We start from the raw sequence: 18,526 nt of genomic DNA, 5'->3' as shown, positions 1-18,526 counted from the left end.
GCTTCAGTTGTCATTGTCAAGTCGCCAAGTAAAGATTTGATTGAAATATCTCTTTTTACATGCACTTGCACAAGCAAGAATGTTCTCTTCAGTTTTAACTGCTGCTTTTTTGTGGTCCATCTTAACCCAGTAGCCTCACTATTTTTTTAAAGGCTTTGTCACGAGTTTCCACAGCTGAACGTCTTCTAGAAGTTTCCTATCATGCTACAGCATACAGTGTTTTCAACACAGAACACTTTCAGAGTTTGACAAGACAAGCCACATAAGTTTACCTGGATGCGAGGGGCACACATATTTTTTGAAGACAGAGTGAGGCAAGCTTGTTGCTGTATTCACAACTGCTAGTTTGCAACCACCTTTATGTTTGTACCAGCACTCAGAGCTACAAACTGAGCCGTGGAGAGCGTGCTGTTGCCAGAATTCAACGTATGATGTGTGCATTTGGTGAGTGAAAGCAGCGACGGGGCCAGAGGAGGTTGCGTTGCAAAGGCAGGTTAGCTGACATCATGCTCGCTCCCAAGTTATTTTCCTCCATGTTTTAAGTCCATGCCAATTCCAAAGCTGATAGCAATGATGGGCGGAGCATGGCAAGCATTCTTCTGCGTGGGCCTGGCGGCACAGCTAAGATCGCTAGCACGACTTTGAGCTCTGTCGGAATAATGAAAACGGAAGTCACGAGGGCATGGCAAACAAGTTCTAGTACATAATATAGATTGTGCAGAAGCAGCATTTGATTGCTGAAGGTTCTTGTTTTTTCTTGCGCAAGGTGCATGTATATAAAATTTTAAAGGTCTCTTTCATGCAGGAACTGGACAAGAACATTTCTGTGATGCCCCAACTTTAGTGAGACATACAGTGGCCAATCAAGGATAGGCTGGGCCAAGCACGACATGATAGCTTGGGCTAAGTGCGTGGGCATTGACATCAGCCTTTTGTTGTGCCAGCTACTGGCCAATGTATTACCTTGCATGGCCCGACATAAATTCTTGCTTGGATCTGATACATTAGCAGACCCAGGATTATTGTTTTGACATGGGGCAAAATTTGGCAAGACATAATTACATATACGTACGAAATAATGTTTTAATTTACAAATAGTTATGAGGGAGGGCTGTGAACCCAGGGCGATTTTGGGAAGACTGACAAACTTTTTTTAAAAATGCCTCCGTAGCAGATAGCACAATTTTGCATCTCGCAGAGGTAGATAGTAGTGCAATTTGATTACTCACAGAGGTAGACATTATGTTCATGAAAAACTGAAATGCATAATCGAAAAGGACAAGTTTATTCATTTAAATACCTTATGGGCACCAAAAGGAATTGCATAATGGAGGGATACACAGCAATGCAGTTTACTAACATGAAAAAAATAAAAGTAATGGCACTAACAATGACACACTATGTTAGGAAAAAAGAAGGAAGTAGCATACTACATATGCAAGAGGCTAGCAGAAGGCATAAAAGAATATTTCATCTTTATAAGAAAAAAAGAAAAATTATTTTCAGGAAAAAATTAATATAAAAGAAAAGACAGAATGCATGCATGCTTTACAGATAGCTTTAACAGCCCTCAATTCCCCTTCCCTCTCCTAAAAAACATATTACAAAATATTTTACAAAAGGACATAGGGCACCGAAAGCAACAGTGGAAACAAGAAAACAAATGACAAATGCAGGTAATGGCACGCTGGGAGAACTCAATTAAATGATGTAAAAAGCATGAATTATTAAAGGACGTTACAAATTTGCATGACTGGCCTTGGAAGCTGTATATCAAGAAGACGATTCCCCAGGTCAATGGCTCTTGGGGAAGCCGAGTGTCCTGCCCTCCTCCCCATCCCTTTATTAGTTGAATGCAATGTTCACTCAACATAGATAATGCTCAGTTCAATGTGCTGTTCTGAATTATGTTTTTCTAAGAGATGCTTCCTCGTGGTTGCATACGAGCACTTGTTGCACTTGAATGGCTTCACGCCAGTATGAACCCACATGTGAGCCTTGAAATGATCCTCATTCTCTGTCGAAAATGTCCCCGGACAAACGTCACACTTGAAGCGCTTCTGTTGGTGGGTTTTCATGTGTTTCCTGTGATTACTAGGCCATCTTGTGGTATACTGACACACATCACAGCGTAACCAACAAGTGCCTTTTCTGTTGACTTTTTTTCCTCGAGGCTTAGTTTTCCTAGCAGGCACAAGGGGTCCTTCCTTAATTTCCAGGCACAAGAAGTTCTCAATTGACACTTCCTGAGGTACTCCCATTTCTCCAGGCTCGCCTTCCTGAACAAATGCTTCGAGTGTGTTCTTCTCGGCTGCGCAAAGGTATTCTGCTTGCCCCACGACTTGCAGCTCGTCCATGAACTGCTCCCGTTCATCTGGCGTTGGCCTCGGATATGCAGATGTCCTGCAGTCATCAGCATTCTGCAACATAACTGCAGAGAGCAATGCATATGAATAGATGCAGCCCTTCCAACACAGTGAAAAACAATACTAAACAACGCACACCTTTCAATTCTGGCACTGACACACTATACAGAAAACAATAACAATACTACAGACTTCAGGGAAACAATAAACGAAAAATAATTGAACGTAAGCAAAATACAGAAGCAGAAATGTCAGGACACAATGCATCAAGACAAACTCGTGCATACACATATTCAAGCTAGTACTGCCAACCGTCCTTACTTTAGAACAGTTCAGACTTTACCCAGGTGGGACAGTTAAATGTCTTGATTTTTGCATTATTTCTCTCGCTGAATAAGAATGAATAAACCAAATTTTCATTAACAGCTGACAGCTCAGATGCACATTCTTCGGTTGCATTACAATAAACTTTAAGACAGTTTCGTTTTTGTCGTGATTCGAGTACTATTGTATGCCCCAACTGTTCACATTACCTCTGCCTGTGTTCAATGCCTTGTTGGTGAAAACTGTGAATCTTTGTCGCACTTACAGACTGCTGGCTCTTGGCACCGACTTACAGGGTCAATTGTCGCTAGCTGCCTCTCCACCCTCTCCCACCCCACAGTATCGACTTCGTTTCACTCGAGAATTGGCAACCCCGCACGAATGCAAATTATACCAATATTTGAAAGAAAAAAAAATTAGGTTACAGAAGGATGATATACCTATCTTCGTGCGTTCATTCCATGCTGAAACCTGATCATAATTCAAGGATAAAATTTTGCAAGATAGAATTTTGGCAATTTCATTTCGTTCAGAACGTTGCGAAAAATTCATGAGCAACAAATTTCCCATTAGAGAAAATACCTAAAGTTTATTTATGTAGTAACACAAATCATTTACAGGTCCAATTTTTCGTGGCTCAGGGGCATTTCCCAAAATCTTAATTACAGCATTGCATAGCCACTTTTACTGGCATCCCCAACAATAACGAGCATCATAAATTTAATGCTGCATCATATACCGAATGTCTCTGTGACGATTTTATAGCAGCTACAGACATCAAAACAAGCAATAATCAGCAATGTGAGTATTGTAGCCACTTCTTTCAGCCGCAACCAAGAGCATGCCAGCGGAAAAGAGACGATGACACTCTCTAATGCAGAATGTGAGCCAGTCGGTGGCAAAGGACGAGTGGAACTTCAGGCCGTTTGACTGCCGGTGCTTCCCTAATAAATGCGTTCGCCGTCACGTTCAACGGCAACCTCTTCGTATTAACAAATTCCACTAATTGACATTTTAATTAACATCAATAGGGGGCACATAACTGCAGAATTGAAGTCAACTAGCACTCAAAGCAAAACCTGTTGCTACAAACCTTGCGCCTGGCAACAGTTTAAAAAAAAAATGTGGACTGGAAAAGTGTCTTGAAATGTGTTGCTCACACCTGCCAAGTTGCAAGATTTCATCGCAAAATGTCAAATTTTTAGAGCTCATTCACTGCTGTTGTATTGACACCAGTATTTTAGTACCTTTATTTGGGCTTAGCTTACAGAAAAAACTTGTTTCGAAAGAATATAAATGCTATAGCTGCTGACCAATTTCGTCATAGCCAGATTTTTTAGACTCGTCAGTTACACGGTCCTACCCACATGCATTGACAGCAAACTGTACAACCAATATATAATGGCAACTGAAATTTCGGCCATCAGTATGCAAATATTTCACGAGTGCTTTTAATAAACATTTGTGGTGTAGATCATTCTCGCTGCGACAATTGAGCAGAGAGCGTGTTCACACGATCCCTTCAGAACCAAGCCCGCAAATTTTTAATTGCAGTCAACATTTTGAGTTACTCAAACAATTTTCAGTATTTTTTGGGTACAACTGTAGTATTTCCCAAGTTGTAAAGTTGGCAGGTTCTTAAGTTAAAGGCCTCTGACTAGGTTTGGGCTTTGAAAACAGGTAAGCGTGGTGCGTAAATCATGTGCCGGCAGCGGTGTCTACAAATAGGTGCATGGCACAAAAACAGCTGAAATTTAGAACAAAAGACTGCGCACCCTTCCTCTCACGGGAGCCCAGCTTCCAGCGAGAGAGTCAGGGTCACACACACAAATGCCTCCACGTAAGAAGCAGGTTTTATGCGAAGTCACTGATACTGGCACGTGACCTTCATAAATTGTCTAATGCAGAAAGTGCAATACTGCCTTTGCAAGTGTGCTATGCAGGAAACAGAGAATGAGAAGAAAAGAAAAAGAAAGAGAGGACCAGTCATGTAAACGTCACACGGTCCCTCAGCTCCCATATGAGAAAAGGCAGGGAAATGGAGCAGAAGAGCTAAAAAATATGCTAGGTGGTACAATATGAGAATACTTGGGAACAGCACGAAAAGACAAGAATAGCAAACAAGGGCATGGTGTTGTCATATGTCGCACCCAGTGTTGTCTATTCTTGTCCAGTCTTTTCGCACTGTTCCCAAGTATGAAGTGTTGCTTATGGATGCTGGTCAAAGCAGGAGAGAAGGTTTACACTGGCACTAAAGTTTGCCTCCTCGCAATGTGAAGATGGGACATTCCAGTTTCTTATGCATCTGCTCTAACAAGGAAGAAATTAGAAAAATTCTTGTGGTAAAATGCTCCCTAAACTGCACTCTAAAACCTCCACTGTATAGCCAAAATCTGCAATGGGGCCTGATAAGGGGCCCTATTTAACGTGCAGCTCAGAAAGGTGTGAAAGTGCGGAGGGGCGGTTGCCACATCCTTAGAGCTTAATGGCATGTCCCACTAAAGCCAGCCTGTCGTGACAAATGACCTCTCTTTTGTACATAAAACAACTCGACACTGGCACAGAACAGTAGGCAAGACTTTCCACGCAAAAAAGCACCATCGTGAAATTTCTCTCGCACTTGTCATGCTGTATTGTCGAGCTCAATAGCCTGAAAAGAAAGAAAGAAAAAAAAATATTTTAGGAGTTCAAACGACAACATTCTCTTATCTATGAAACAGCAATTTGAAGTTAGAGTTTTTCAGAGTTCAATAAATGTCCCTAGAGAATGAATGTTACTGTGAATTGGTCAACGGCTGTGCGCAGGATGGAAGGGAACAACTAATCAAAATTTGTGCAACACAACCAACAACAAAATCATTTGAGTTACTGCACTGTCTACCACCACCTGTACAGCAAGTCTTTTCATGCAGGAAATACTTTGTCATAGATTGTCGATGGGCTAGTTTATTCTGGATCATGTTGAACATTTAACCACCTGGAACAGATAAGGGGCAAGGCAAGCAGTCGTCACGAAGGGAACCGACTTTGATCTTCGAGAGTTGAAATTGAAAGTCAGCACCATTTGTGTAGTCTATTTGTCTTGTCCTTGGTGTGTTTGTGCCTTTAAACATTGGACAGGAAGTACTTTGTTGCAGTTTCATGGCTCGCAACGCAAGGAAAAGAAAAATTAATGCTATTTAACACAAATGAAACCTTCACCTTCAACTTTCATATTGTGTAGACTCATGAAAAGGCCTCAAATTTTTTTCACAATTTTCACAAAGAGAGGCCCTTACATAGAACCGAACCATTTGGTTCGATCCCAGTAAACGGCCGCTACTAGATGGCTCACAACATCTTATAGAGGCATGCGGAACTGTGCAGCGAGATAAAATTTGCTGATTGTGTGGCCTTGGGGCACTAAAGGTGATTGCTTTCCCACTGAAAAATTTTCCCTCCACATTTTGGGCTGCCAAGTTGCGAGTGCGGCCTTGACACGAGTCTACATGGTTACTGTTCACTTCATGCCTGGAAAACAATAATAGGGTGCAGGCGGGGAACAAATTATAAAATGCAGATGTACACTTTGCTAAAACAATAGGCTGGAAAGAAATGTGCATAGTTGAAAAGAATGCATGCGCACAACAAAGTGATAAAACAATGGCAGCAAGCAAGTATTGCAATAGAGTGTAAACAGGCAGTAAAGTACTAGCATTGCAAGTTAAATGGGCAGCAAGATTACGAAATATACAAAAGAAAGATACATTTCAAGAACAAAGAAAGAGTGTTCACAATGTATCAGCAATTTCACGAAGACAACTTTTTCACTTAAGGCTTGCTCAATTTATCTATAGCCTGTGAAACTTTATGCCTTTGCAGTCTTACATAAGATGGTGAAATACACTACTAAAAATTATACATCTTTAAAACAAACAGCTCTCTTTAGAATGTATATTAATATTGCCACAAAGAGCTCTCCACAATCTCAAGCTGCAAGGATTCCACCGTGGTAACCTCCCAAATGCCTCATTGCGTTGCCATTAGAGAAGCATTGGCAACACATTGTGCATCTTGTGACAGCGAGTGCCTTATGTGAGTGTACGAGATGGCTCCCGAGTACCTTGCATAATAAGAAGTCGCAGCATGTCTCCTGATCACAGGGGCACTTGAGAAGCCCGTTCCATGAAGACATGCGACTGTCTGTTGGAAAGATTCCGTGAACTCCTTCTCGCAAATTGTGCAAAAGCGTATAACTTAATTGTATAGTTTCTGGGCACAAGTTCGTCCACTATGAACTAGTCTGTGTACTGTCCTTCATTGAAGAGTGCTACAATATGTTATCAGTTCTATGAGACCAACTCTCTCTCTCCCTTAAATGAAAGGCTCCCTTCATTAATGGATAGCCTGCGGAGGTCTACACTTTGCAGCATTTCAACAATGGCAAACACTAAAAATGACAGATTCTGAAAACAAACAGCAACTGTTAGTATTAATGCTATGAAACCAACTTCCACTTAAATGATAGGCTTATAATTTCCCCAAATGCTTGTGAAGATGTACACCTTTGCAGCCTTGCAACAAGATGGTGAACTATGCTAAAGATGATGCACCAGAACAAAATTTCTAGAATGCATCACAAAGTTATTGATTAGGTTTACACAGTTCGTTTATACCCTGCAAACATACACACTTTTACAATCATTTACAAACACTTTAGCCAGACTGGAAACCTTGAACAGCCAGCTCTGTGAATGTAGAATTTCTAAGCTTCACCATGTTCCCTTAATTTTAAGGCACACCTTTTTGGGAAGATGTCAACTCAAGGTGACACCTGCATTACTATTGAGTACGAAACCAATGCTATGCAATAGTACACCGTCACCCAGGCTTCACAGTATGGCGAGTCACTTTATTTTTTTCTTTTGCTATGCTTCCGCTTGTATTGAATAAACTCTAATGTGGCATCATGAAAAGCTTGTATATTGAAATGCTTAGGTTGCAGCAGAGTCAGTCTTCCTTTTTTTTAATTCTGTGTTGTTGTATTCTGCTCACTGCTTCAACATTTGAGAAAAGGAGCCATTGCTTGAGCACTCTGAACGAACATTGAAACAGCATTTAGAGTGACAATAAAAATAAAAATGATTTCACCTATATTAGTAAATTACCCTTCTAGAATACCAGAAATGGCACTCTGACCGCAAGAAGAGGATTGCTAAGCCAGAAAAGGCGCAAGAAACAAAAGATAGGTGGAGTCACTGTGCTGAAGTTCCCACACCTGCCGACTGTGACGTTATAGATTTTGATGGCATCTGCTAGAGCATAGGTAAGTGTTTGTCATTAAAAACTGACTATATTGTGCTCTAGGAGAGCCGAACATTGGTGAGTTTTGGAAACATTTACTGAGCCAATATGGCCCAATTACTGATAAAAAACCACAATGAAATCCATGAAGTACCATTGACGTGCCGGTGCTTAGGTTTCAGTGCAAAATTGAAAGAACGGAACTTTTACATTGATGCTTTCTTCTAATCTACATCCTATTATTGTGAAAGTAACAAAAATAGAGTAGTTACACTGTTAGTGTTTCTCTCTAGCGGCGCATTAAGGTGGGCCACGTTCACCATCACCTTTATTACATCGAAATCATTTCACTATAAACAAATATGAAGGAAATGAAATACATTCCTGCCTCTGGTGGTCCCGAGACTTCAGTAGGTGTACTGCTATGAGGCAATTAGACATTTGACAGGTGAGCTTTGCAAAGAAGAGTGTGAAAGTCCTCACCTTCTTAATTGCAAGATTTTAGGCATGCTAAAACCAAGGGTGCACATTAAGACTGAGTGAATATGGTACGGTATGTAACCTGACAGGTGGTGTTCTCTACAGCCCTGTTAGTAGCCCTGAAAAGAGCAAGAGAAAGGCTTTTACGTGATTTAATCAGATGCAGCACAACAGACAAGGATATAAGCAACATACAAGTAGAATGCACTTGAGGTAAAAGAATGTTCAGCCTGAAACTGATGAAAACCAACATCCACAGTAACTGCTCGTCGCTTCGTGTCCTTACAGATAATAAGCATGAGCATCTCTCAGCTGAGAGAAGCTGTGAGCTTTACCATAAGCGTTCATTAGTGGCTTTTCCCTGAAAAAAAAAAAAAAAAGAACGAACCCAGCAATGATCACTGATTTTGGTTGTAAAGTGCCGCATTGAAGAAAACAAACAACGGGTAACTGCCCAAAGCTCTAATGCAAAACCCAAAATGGATAGGTAATACTACTAGTGCTACTAATACACACACACACGCATCTCGTGTCTGTATGTGAGTGGGTCATTTCATGCATCACCAATACATGTATCATCTGAAATAGCGCGCTAGGCGTAGGCTAGGCATAGCATATGAACGATGCAGTGCGTAAGCATGCTGAGATGCCCCACCTCCAAAAGCAAACTCATCCTTGTTGTGGCATGATTTTCTAGTTCTATAAAATAACATGCGCTAGTTCCTGTAGGTACACTGAAAGTTAGCCCACCTCATATTTCCATTCGATATTTTGTTAATTTTAGGTGGGATATCTCTTGGGGTTTTATGGTAAACAGCGCATGCCAATAATGTTGCGACTTATGTGGTGAACAAACAAACGTTTCATGAGAATACATGTTATATAGCATGAAAGTAAGTGAAACTGAACCCATCACTCAGCTATAAAGCATTTATCTACCCCCATCACAAAAGCTTCACTTTGCAGATTCCAACACGCATGTTGAATCTGCATATTTTTTTTATTTAGCAACTCGTAAATTAAAGAAAACTTTTCCTAAATTATTTTTGAACTAGTTTAAGCATGAGACTTACAAAGCTGTAACTATACACCAAAATCAGATATTACAGTCCTTACATCTAAAACACACAAACTTGATATTTCAGTTAACAGTTTGGTGAAACTGTTACAATGCCTATGAGAGGTCTGCAAAAGACAGATTGACAAATTTCCATTTTTCCCTCTCTTTAGATACCCTAATAAGGGTTGTTGTTATTATTGATATGCTATTTATTACTAAGTTACAGAGTTTAAAACATGCTACATGAGCTTTTTTTCTCTCTTTAATTTGGCAACTTATTAGATTTCTATGAAGAAGAAATGGACAGCCGAAAATGAAACATCTGTTTCCTAAATCCAAACTGAAGAAAGGTGCTGACAGATGGAATAGCACACTGTGGTATAAAATAAGGTGCCTCAGAAAGGCTGGCCAATGTTTCGATAGGAGGACCTATCTTCGTCAAAGGTGGCCTGTTTCCTAAAGTCACTCAACTTTAGCTTCTCCATTTTTAAAGCAAGAAACCTTTAAATTTGGCACAGCAGATGCCGAGCGAAAACATTTTTCTGTTCCCATGTACTTAGGAGCTCTCAAGCTTAAGCTTCCTTTTAATTTTCGAGCGTATGCATCAAGTAGACACAAAAATTGCACTGCGAATGTGATTCCAGAAAGGGTAGCTTGAGTTGCACTAGTCAATTTCATAAAACGAAACAATTGTACTGGGTTGTACCTGACAACAAAAATCAATTGTAAGATTCATTTTTGGCAAACCTCTACTTAAATGGCGAAAAACTACAAACGGTCATATTTTCTTTGCCATTTGCTTCAAAGAATACGCTGGACAAGAGTTGCCTTAAATTGCTGCTAGTCACCATTTGATGGCCTTCACCTTAATGCCACGTCTCAAGCACATTACGATTTTGATTTATTCCGAGACAAACAAACGAAACGCCTTTTTAATGGTCTAGTACCATGCTGTGCAGTGGTGAATGGTCATTCTTGCTCCAGACCAGGGATCGGTGCTCTGTGCCTTTGCATCTGTTGTACGGACGCAGCGATAGAACAGGCCGCAACCTCACTCACGTTCCAGTGCAGCAATAGTTACAATTTATCATTTTTTGATATGTTCAATGCTTCTGGCATAGGATATCACAGGAGGGGTTTGGTGCATAATCTGCATGAGGTCTTCAAAGAATGTCTTGAAATGGCTAGAATCGGGGTAGTGAGCAGTGTCAAGGGGCAGGTGACTCCAACTGCTTGCCGTTCGAATAAAAAGAGTTAAATATGCAACAGTGTGTGCAGGTGGCGGTTAGACAGCTGCGCTTAGAATGACTGCTATGAAGCGAGAGGCAAATAAGCAATATGATTATCTAGCGTGCAAAGTAGTACAAGCAATAGGACCTGTGGTAGAGGCACAAATGCACTATTTTTCTACATAGCTGAAGACTAGCAAGTTAATCTTTATGTCTTGATCAGGGACATCACAGTAAGAACAGTTCAAGAAAACTACGTAATGTACCAGTCTAGCTTTCGATGGATTCAGGTGTATGGGATGATGTAGTCTGATACAGCTACCAAACTGCGCATGCGTACTCCAGCTTGGGACACATGGATGCTTGGAATGTGACAACCTTATGCTAAGGGAGATGAATTGTAAGTTATGTGGCATATGCCTAAGGCCATAGTTAGCTGCACAGATTAGCTCCAGGTTATCAGGCAAAGTACACGATGAAATGCCATTTCTGCGAGAAAGTTCAGTGCAAACAAACTGCCTGACTTAGATTGAACAGCATCTCTTATTTCTGCAGCATTAGGTGCATAGTCAAACTAGTTTTGCTCATTCAACTTCTCCTTCTGTATTGCCATTACTCCTACCTTTAATCTTGCCAAGCATCACAGCAGCACACACCTCTCATTGAAAGAAGGAAGGTTCCTTATATAAGATTCAATGACACACACACAAAAAAAAATTGATGGCATGAAGACACACAAATGCACAACACAAGCCTCATGCCCTCGAATGTCTTCGTGTGGTCTTTTTTGAGTCATTGCATGATTATAACTGTGTAGCAACTAGCGTAGGCCTCGTTACTGTTGCAACAGAAAGCTTGTGAAAGCTTTTGAAATAAACAATGCTGGCAACTGGTGACGGACTAACTACATCTTCTCATTGGCCCTGTAAAAGCAAGAGCATTAGTGACACAAAGTGCAAGCCTCCAAGGTAATTTACCCCTCCATCTTGATGAATAGCCTTCATTAACATTTTGCATAGCATTGCTGTCGCCACAGGTACCAAAGAACTGTAGCAAGTTTGGTGAGTTGGCACAACTGCCGTGTGCACCTAGAATAAATCAGGCCGAATTGTTCATGCTGCAGGTAAACACAATATAGGTATGAGCCTGGCTTGGCAACCGGGTCTATTTCACATTATTTACTCTGCTGGGTCTATTGCACAATCTAATCTGCCCGTTCCATTTCCGCGTTCAAGGCATTGAAGCATTTCTTCGAGTTCACACATGATGCCTTCCCATATTGTTTAATGTTTCTTGATAAGTTTTAAATGAGGGCAACCCAATAATGTCGCCACCACTGCTGGTAGCACTATGTTTAAAAGAAAACTTTCATCTGTCATTGTATTTGCAAAGAAAAGTCGTGGGCACACACCTTGTTGCAACTGATACCATGCATACTAAGATACCTGCTTACTTGCTCATATTGGGTAAGTCACTCATCTGCATCGTTACCTGCTTTCTCAGCGAAAACACAAGCTCGCTGTAGTGTCGCCAAAAAACACCGTGCATCTTTGTTGATTGAATCGTCAGGGTGAGGCGATGACTCCAAAGTAGTCCAAGTGGTGGCAGCTGCACCCCACCTCCAGCAAACTGTTGCACCACAAACACAAAGGGATTACAATGTAGGCTTGAAGTTGAGTATTAAGCAAGGTGTACATCTTTTTCTTTCCTTTGGTTCAACCCATCCAGTGTTTTTTCTTCTGCAGGTGCAGACAATTTGTACAGAATATAGCCAACTCTACCAAGCTTAAAGGACCCCTCACCTGGTCTGGCCATTTTGAGCTGACAAGCGCAGAGCATACAATGCGCGCCAACGATCATGTTTGCAAAGAATTACAGTGCTACGCACCACAGAAAGGTCTGAAATTTCAATCCGAACGCGGTTTTCCCTCCTCCTCGTGGCCGCTGTGCTCCAAGCCGGACAGTGGCGTACTCGTGTCCCTGCGCCTATGTACTCGGGTCCGAAGTATGACATCGCTCATGGTGACACGCGACTTCGAGAATTATTCAAAGTACCATCTGTTATTTGTGTGATCTGTTGCTTGAATTGACGAACTGAAGTTTAGAGAAATAACAAAACACACAAACGGAATGTCTGCGTATTTTTTGTTTTACTTCTCACGGAAGCGAGAGAGATGTACTTCCGCTTCGTCTGCTTATTCCCACGGACATGAAGTCACCTGTGCAAGTACCGAAACTATGCCATTTTCTATCATGCTCTGCGATCTGCATGTTCAGCCTCAGTATTCATGTAGCACTGAATTATACTGCTAGACATGTGTCCTTGTGCACAGCATGCAAAATCATGCGCTGCGTGACACCAGACAATCACAACAGCTTGTGCACAACGCCGTCAACAAAAATGCGTGGCGCTGGAACAACAACAACAAAAAAAAAGAAGACGGTGCATGTGGCGTATGCATCCCGCAATCCTCGAGGTCCATTATGGGAGAACGCAGGAGAGGAATTTTGCTTGCGGAGGCTGGACGGGGCGAAAGGAGAGAGTGTCTCGCTATGCAGTGGAGCCCGCCTACTGAAATCATAGGTTCGCAGTACTGAAATATTTCTATCTCGGCTATTATGGAGCAGATCTGAAAAATTCTTGCGGGAGAGCGCTCTCTATAGGACATGTAACAACTTGCACCATATGACCAAAATTTGCTATGGGGCCTGGTGAGGGACCCTTTAAAGGAACAAGAATGGTGAAACGAACAGTTCGAAACAAAAAAAGGAAACAAAATTTCGGGCAGGAATGGTCAAAAGCTATCTCAGAAGGGCTGCTGACATTAATGCAATTAGCACTCAAGCAATGTGGTGAAACACTGTATTGCCACTACCAAAACACGTCATGTATGAGGCATATACTGCAGCCAAGCTCCTCTCTTGAGCTTCCCTGTGAACACGCTGTGCCATTGAGCAACACTGGGGCAAAGTTTGTGTGTGGCACATGTCTATATATACCATACAACATCGGTTGGATTCTGCCCAGCACCGAAAAAATTTGGAAATATTTTTTTTTTTCATAGAAGACAAAACACCTTTTTATCATTTTGAGAAACAGACAGACATAGCACAATCAGGGTAAAGTTAAAGAAGAATGCTAATCACAATAAAAATAAGTGGCACCATTTTACTAATACCACGCAGCTCATAACCAGATCACAACACTTGAGTGTACGAGTTTGTGCCCTGACCTTTACCCCTTAATCAAGGGAGGTTAAAGATTAAGATAAAGGAGCAGTAGTTAAATAGCCATGTAGAACTGGTACCTCCACAGGACAGACACTGACAAGATGTATTACGTGCTTCATCACAAATTCATCAAGAAGTCTTCCATTACTATAAAGCTACAAGTCGTTTTTCATGTGCCAATGTACATGAATGATCAAGACAAGGAACCCAACCTGTTGAAAATGCTGTCACCCTTTCACAAGCACAATATTGACATAACTGCTGACATTCAGAAGGCATTTGGGCCAATTTCAGACAAGTGCACCAGCAGAGACTTGCAGGGATTCCGATGATCTGTGAATACTAAATCAGGCTAGGCTGATAATGTATTTTTTGGAAACTGTCTTAGTTAATTTTGCTGTTATATGACGAGTATTAGAAAACAAAGGGAAGGTCAGAGTTTCATTGCTTGGACTTTTTTCTCCAAATCACCAACACTAGTACATCAGTGTGAGGTCACAAATTTCAATGTATCTATTCATATAGGGGCTATTGTGGCTCAGTAAATGTTCTTGAAACTTTCTGAGTTCTATCTTTGGCTCCTTTAGAAAACAATGTAATCCATACCCATTGACAAAACATAATGAAGCATGAGCAGTAACTATCAAAATCCATGACAGCAAGGCGAGTTGAGGCAGGAATTTCAAGGCAGCCATCGCCACCCATTTTTCCCTTCTGCACCTTTTCTGGCTTACCATGCCTCATCTTGTAGTAATTCTGATGTTTTTGCTGTCATGACGGGTAATTTACAAATACAGCTGAAATTATTTTTCTCTTAGGTGTCCTTTTGAGTTAAAGAGGACTTTGCTACAATGTTGAGCCCTTTCTTATTGCATGGGAACGCTAGTCATATCTACACCACTAAGGACAGTAGTAAAATGCCAACTGCAACTTTTACAGGAAACAGATGGTAATGCTGAGCTTCACATCACAGGTGTCACGTCAAAGGACCATCATGTTGTTGTGATGACAATGGAGATAATTTGCATCCAGCCAGCATACAGCCATGTCCCATCTACAACAAAAAGGGATCATCATGTTATGAAGATGAAGCTTATTTACATCCAGCTATTGTTCAGCCACATTCAACGTGCATAAAAAAAAACATCATTCTGTCAAGATAATGGAGCTAATTTGTGAACAGACATTAACCCCTGAACTGCCATGACAAATTCCAAAAAACATTTTTAAAAGTGCAAGAGGAATTTGCCAGAGGTCATTGTGTATTAAAAAATTAAAATTAAATTATGGGGTTTTACGTGCCAAAACCACTTTCTGATTATGAGGCACGCCGTAGTGGGGGACTGCGGAAGTTTTGACCACCTGGGATTTTTTAACGTGCACCTAGATCTAAATACACGGGTGTTTTCGCATTTCGCCCCCATCGAAATGCGGCCGCTGTGGCCGGGATTCGATCCCGCGACCTCGTGCTCAGCAGCCCAACACCATAGCCACTGAGCAACCACGGCGGGTGTCATTGTGTATTATTTTGTTGTTAAGATTACAATAAATTCAACCCATACACATGTGCAAAAATTGCTTAATGTTTACAAAGCATTAACTCGATCATGATAAGCACCAGAGGGAACTCGTGATGGCAAGTTGCCTTGTCATTGGCAATTAAGGGGTTAATGGTACACTTCAGCTAAAGATATTCATCTACAAGAAGAAATTATCATCACATTGTCCTGATGTGATAAAATAAAATAAAATTTACAAACAATGAGCATGTTTTTAAAGTAGTTTTACCAAGTGCTATCAGAGTGCAGGTTGGGCATGCATCCGCTACCTGTGCAGTGCTACAATGTGTGTTTGGAAACATAGTAATGCATTGGTGGCTGTAACTTTTTGTACTGAGCTGCACTTTAGCATTATGAAATTTTTGCAGATGTTGACCTTAGGCTGAAACGGTGACATGTAGCACAGATGATCTGCCATGGTTTATAAAGATAGACCTGCGTCATGTAATTTTGGATGAAAGGTGTGCTTAGAAGCGAGGGTACATTAAAGGTGATGAGTGAAGTGCTTGTTTTCCCATTGGTTGAGTGCATACGACATTTGAAACTAAAAAAAAAAAGCTATTTTCAGGGAGATCCGTTCGAGGATGTCCTGTCTCCCGTGTGTTAAGCTAATGTTGCCAGTTTGTATGTCTTAACATAAGATGGTACTGAGTTGTCAGATGTGTAACTTTGTTTCAGTTCTTGTGCAGCAAGCATAACGGTCTGTGCAGATCTCTCCTATGCAATGTGCCCTTTCAGCACCAAACGCCTCGCTGGGGGATGCTCGCACCATAAATTGCTGGTGGGGATTAAATGACCCACTTCCCACAGCCAAGCCGGGTGCCCTACTCACCGTGCCACGAACAGGTATGTTGAGCTGTGCAAGGCTGACAAATTCAGCAGCGAACGGAGGCGAGCAAACTCAAGTGTTCGAAGAGATGCACCTGGGAAGTCTGTACTGTTGGGAGCATCTTGACATGGCATTCAATGCCATGCCAAGCCTCGGTGTGGATGGAGAGGTTGCCGCTTTTGAGGTTGACTGGTTGCCAAGGGCAGAAAATGATCGCGATCGGCATTTGAGCTCGCACAGTGGGAATTGAAGTAGTCTGGTTATTAGTGTGGGCGTAGCGAGGAGTGACTCCTTCTCCTATTATGGTGTTGCAGCAGCAGGAAGACCCATTGTTGGAGTGATGGCAAGCTCTGGAGACAATGGATTCACGCCTTCTGGATTCGTGGATGACCTTGTGGCTGGACTCACGGGCTCGATTGGTGTGCCCACGGGATACACGGAGAATTCCATAGCATTTTCACAGATCGCATATGATGTGAATTGAGGTGTCGTCAAAATTCAGTCGGAGCGTGCCGAACGGGCTTCGCGCGCCTGGGGCAATACGTCAACTGAAGTTGCTTTTGAGGCGACGGGGCCATCAGCAAGCGGTTGTACCGCCACAACGCGCGCTTTCTAAAAAAGCTGCAAAGAACGCGCTTTGCGTCAAACACGTTTGTAAACAAGCACAACGGAAAATGCTTCTGTTTCAATAAAATCACGTCGGCGCGCAGCTCTACTGTGTAGCCGATCACGGCAACGCCGCCTGCACCGACTGCCGTGTGGCACCACAGGAAAACATTCTTCTTTTTTTTTTTGCGCGCTTTAGCGTGTATTTTGTTAACTACGGCGATTAGAACACCAGCCTTTCCACATACGAGGTGCGCATCGCGCAACGACTCGCGAACCACCCTTTCACCGCACAACGGCTTCTTTCGCGATGAACTAGGCATCAAGCTGAGTGCCGTGACGGCGACGTACCGCAGCTGCTGGCTCAACATCGTTGCTCAAAAGGATGGTCTTTGTCACGGTGGCATAAAGCGATACGCGACCTTGGCTTTTGCCTGTAGTCGCTTTGGGGCAGTCCTCATTCTCGCGCCACTACGAACTCTCCACTGGATGCCCCACTCGCAGCCTGGTGCATCGAAGTGGAGCATTCGTACGCTGGTGCGATCTCGGAGGCCATGCTCTACTTTAACACATTTCTAAACAACCGCGCAAGGGCGCTAGCTTACCTCCCACCGCGATTCATGGCGGAACTCGAGTTCATCATTCGCAAGCATGAAAGGCGCACGAATTTACGCGGCCTACACAGCGGAAGGTCCAGAAGCTGAGTGTCGAGCCGAAACTTTTTAATGGGGCAAATTTTTTTATTAACTTGCACTGACTACACGAGTGTAGCTATTGCAGGAAGTCGTAACTTTTGTTTACTTGGTGTAGAAAAGTGTAGCTTCACCCACCTACACGAGAGCATTTTTTGTAGCTGTAGTGTAACATGAAAACTACACTTCCTACACTGCAGTTACGGATGAGTGTAGGCAACAGTCGACAAACAAGCGAGCGGATATGGTAAACGCACGGCGTCATTTTGTCTGCGACTGTCAGCGCTGATATATGGCGACGTTAGTGAATATTCGCTCCAAGGACGGCAATGAAGTGCTGGCGTGACCATGTGTTTCAGAGGAAAGTGAGCTAATCTTCCAAGAAGATAAAACTATCTTACTCATGGATGCAGTAGGATGCGACTATACGCGCGCTTGTACGACTAAATGGCTCATTCACCGCCTTAACTAGATTAACCGGCATTAACTAAACGTCCCGGGAGAGCCTTGTTGGCTTTCTTCGTTCATATGGCCATATGTGAATTCATACGGGTCCTGGGCCAGTCCGCATTCATAGAAAGTTCTTACGCTAGAATCGTTCGTAAGAGAGAATTCCAGCCAATCGTGTACATGTTATTATGGAAGGTGGTCAGTCGATGTCAAAGAGCACTTACGAACGAAACGCTTTGTGAACTACGCCTCCGGATGCTATTTGGCAGGAGCACGGAAAGACACGGCTATACCTGGGAGGTTGGCACTGTTTATCAAAGGGAAGAGTTGTCGTTAATGCGCACCAGATAAATCTACAGGCCGCTGTTTGAGGTGCCGCAATGGAAAGTGAGCCGATGTCTTCTACCTCGCAGCGCA

At 42.3% G+C, this 18,526-nt stretch overlaps 1 long non-coding RNA gene across 1 annotated transcript; it reads right to left on the bottom strand.

Moving 5' to 3' along the window:
- Positions 1–1,262: 1,262 nt before the first annotated feature.
- On the bottom strand, positions 1,263–17,625 carry LOC135897505 (uncharacterized). Its single transcript, XR_010563046.2, has 2 exons — positions 17,319–17,625; positions 1,263–2,431 (listed from the first exon to the last, which is right to left on the bottom strand). It is a non-coding gene; the product is annotated as an uncharacterized lncRNA (long non-coding RNA).
- Between the last annotated feature and the right edge of the window lie 901 nt (positions 17,626–18,526).

The sequence above is a fragment of the Dermacentor albipictus genome, chromosome 9 (genome assembly GCF_038994185.2).
Source record: "Dermacentor albipictus isolate Rhodes 1998 colony chromosome 9, USDA_Dalb.pri_finalv2, whole genome shotgun sequence".
Lineage (NCBI taxonomy): Eukaryota > Metazoa > Arthropoda > Arachnida > Ixodida > Ixodidae > Dermacentor > Dermacentor albipictus.
Note: the sequence above shows the minus strand (reverse complement) of the source record. Positions and strands in the feature narration are given on the sequence as shown.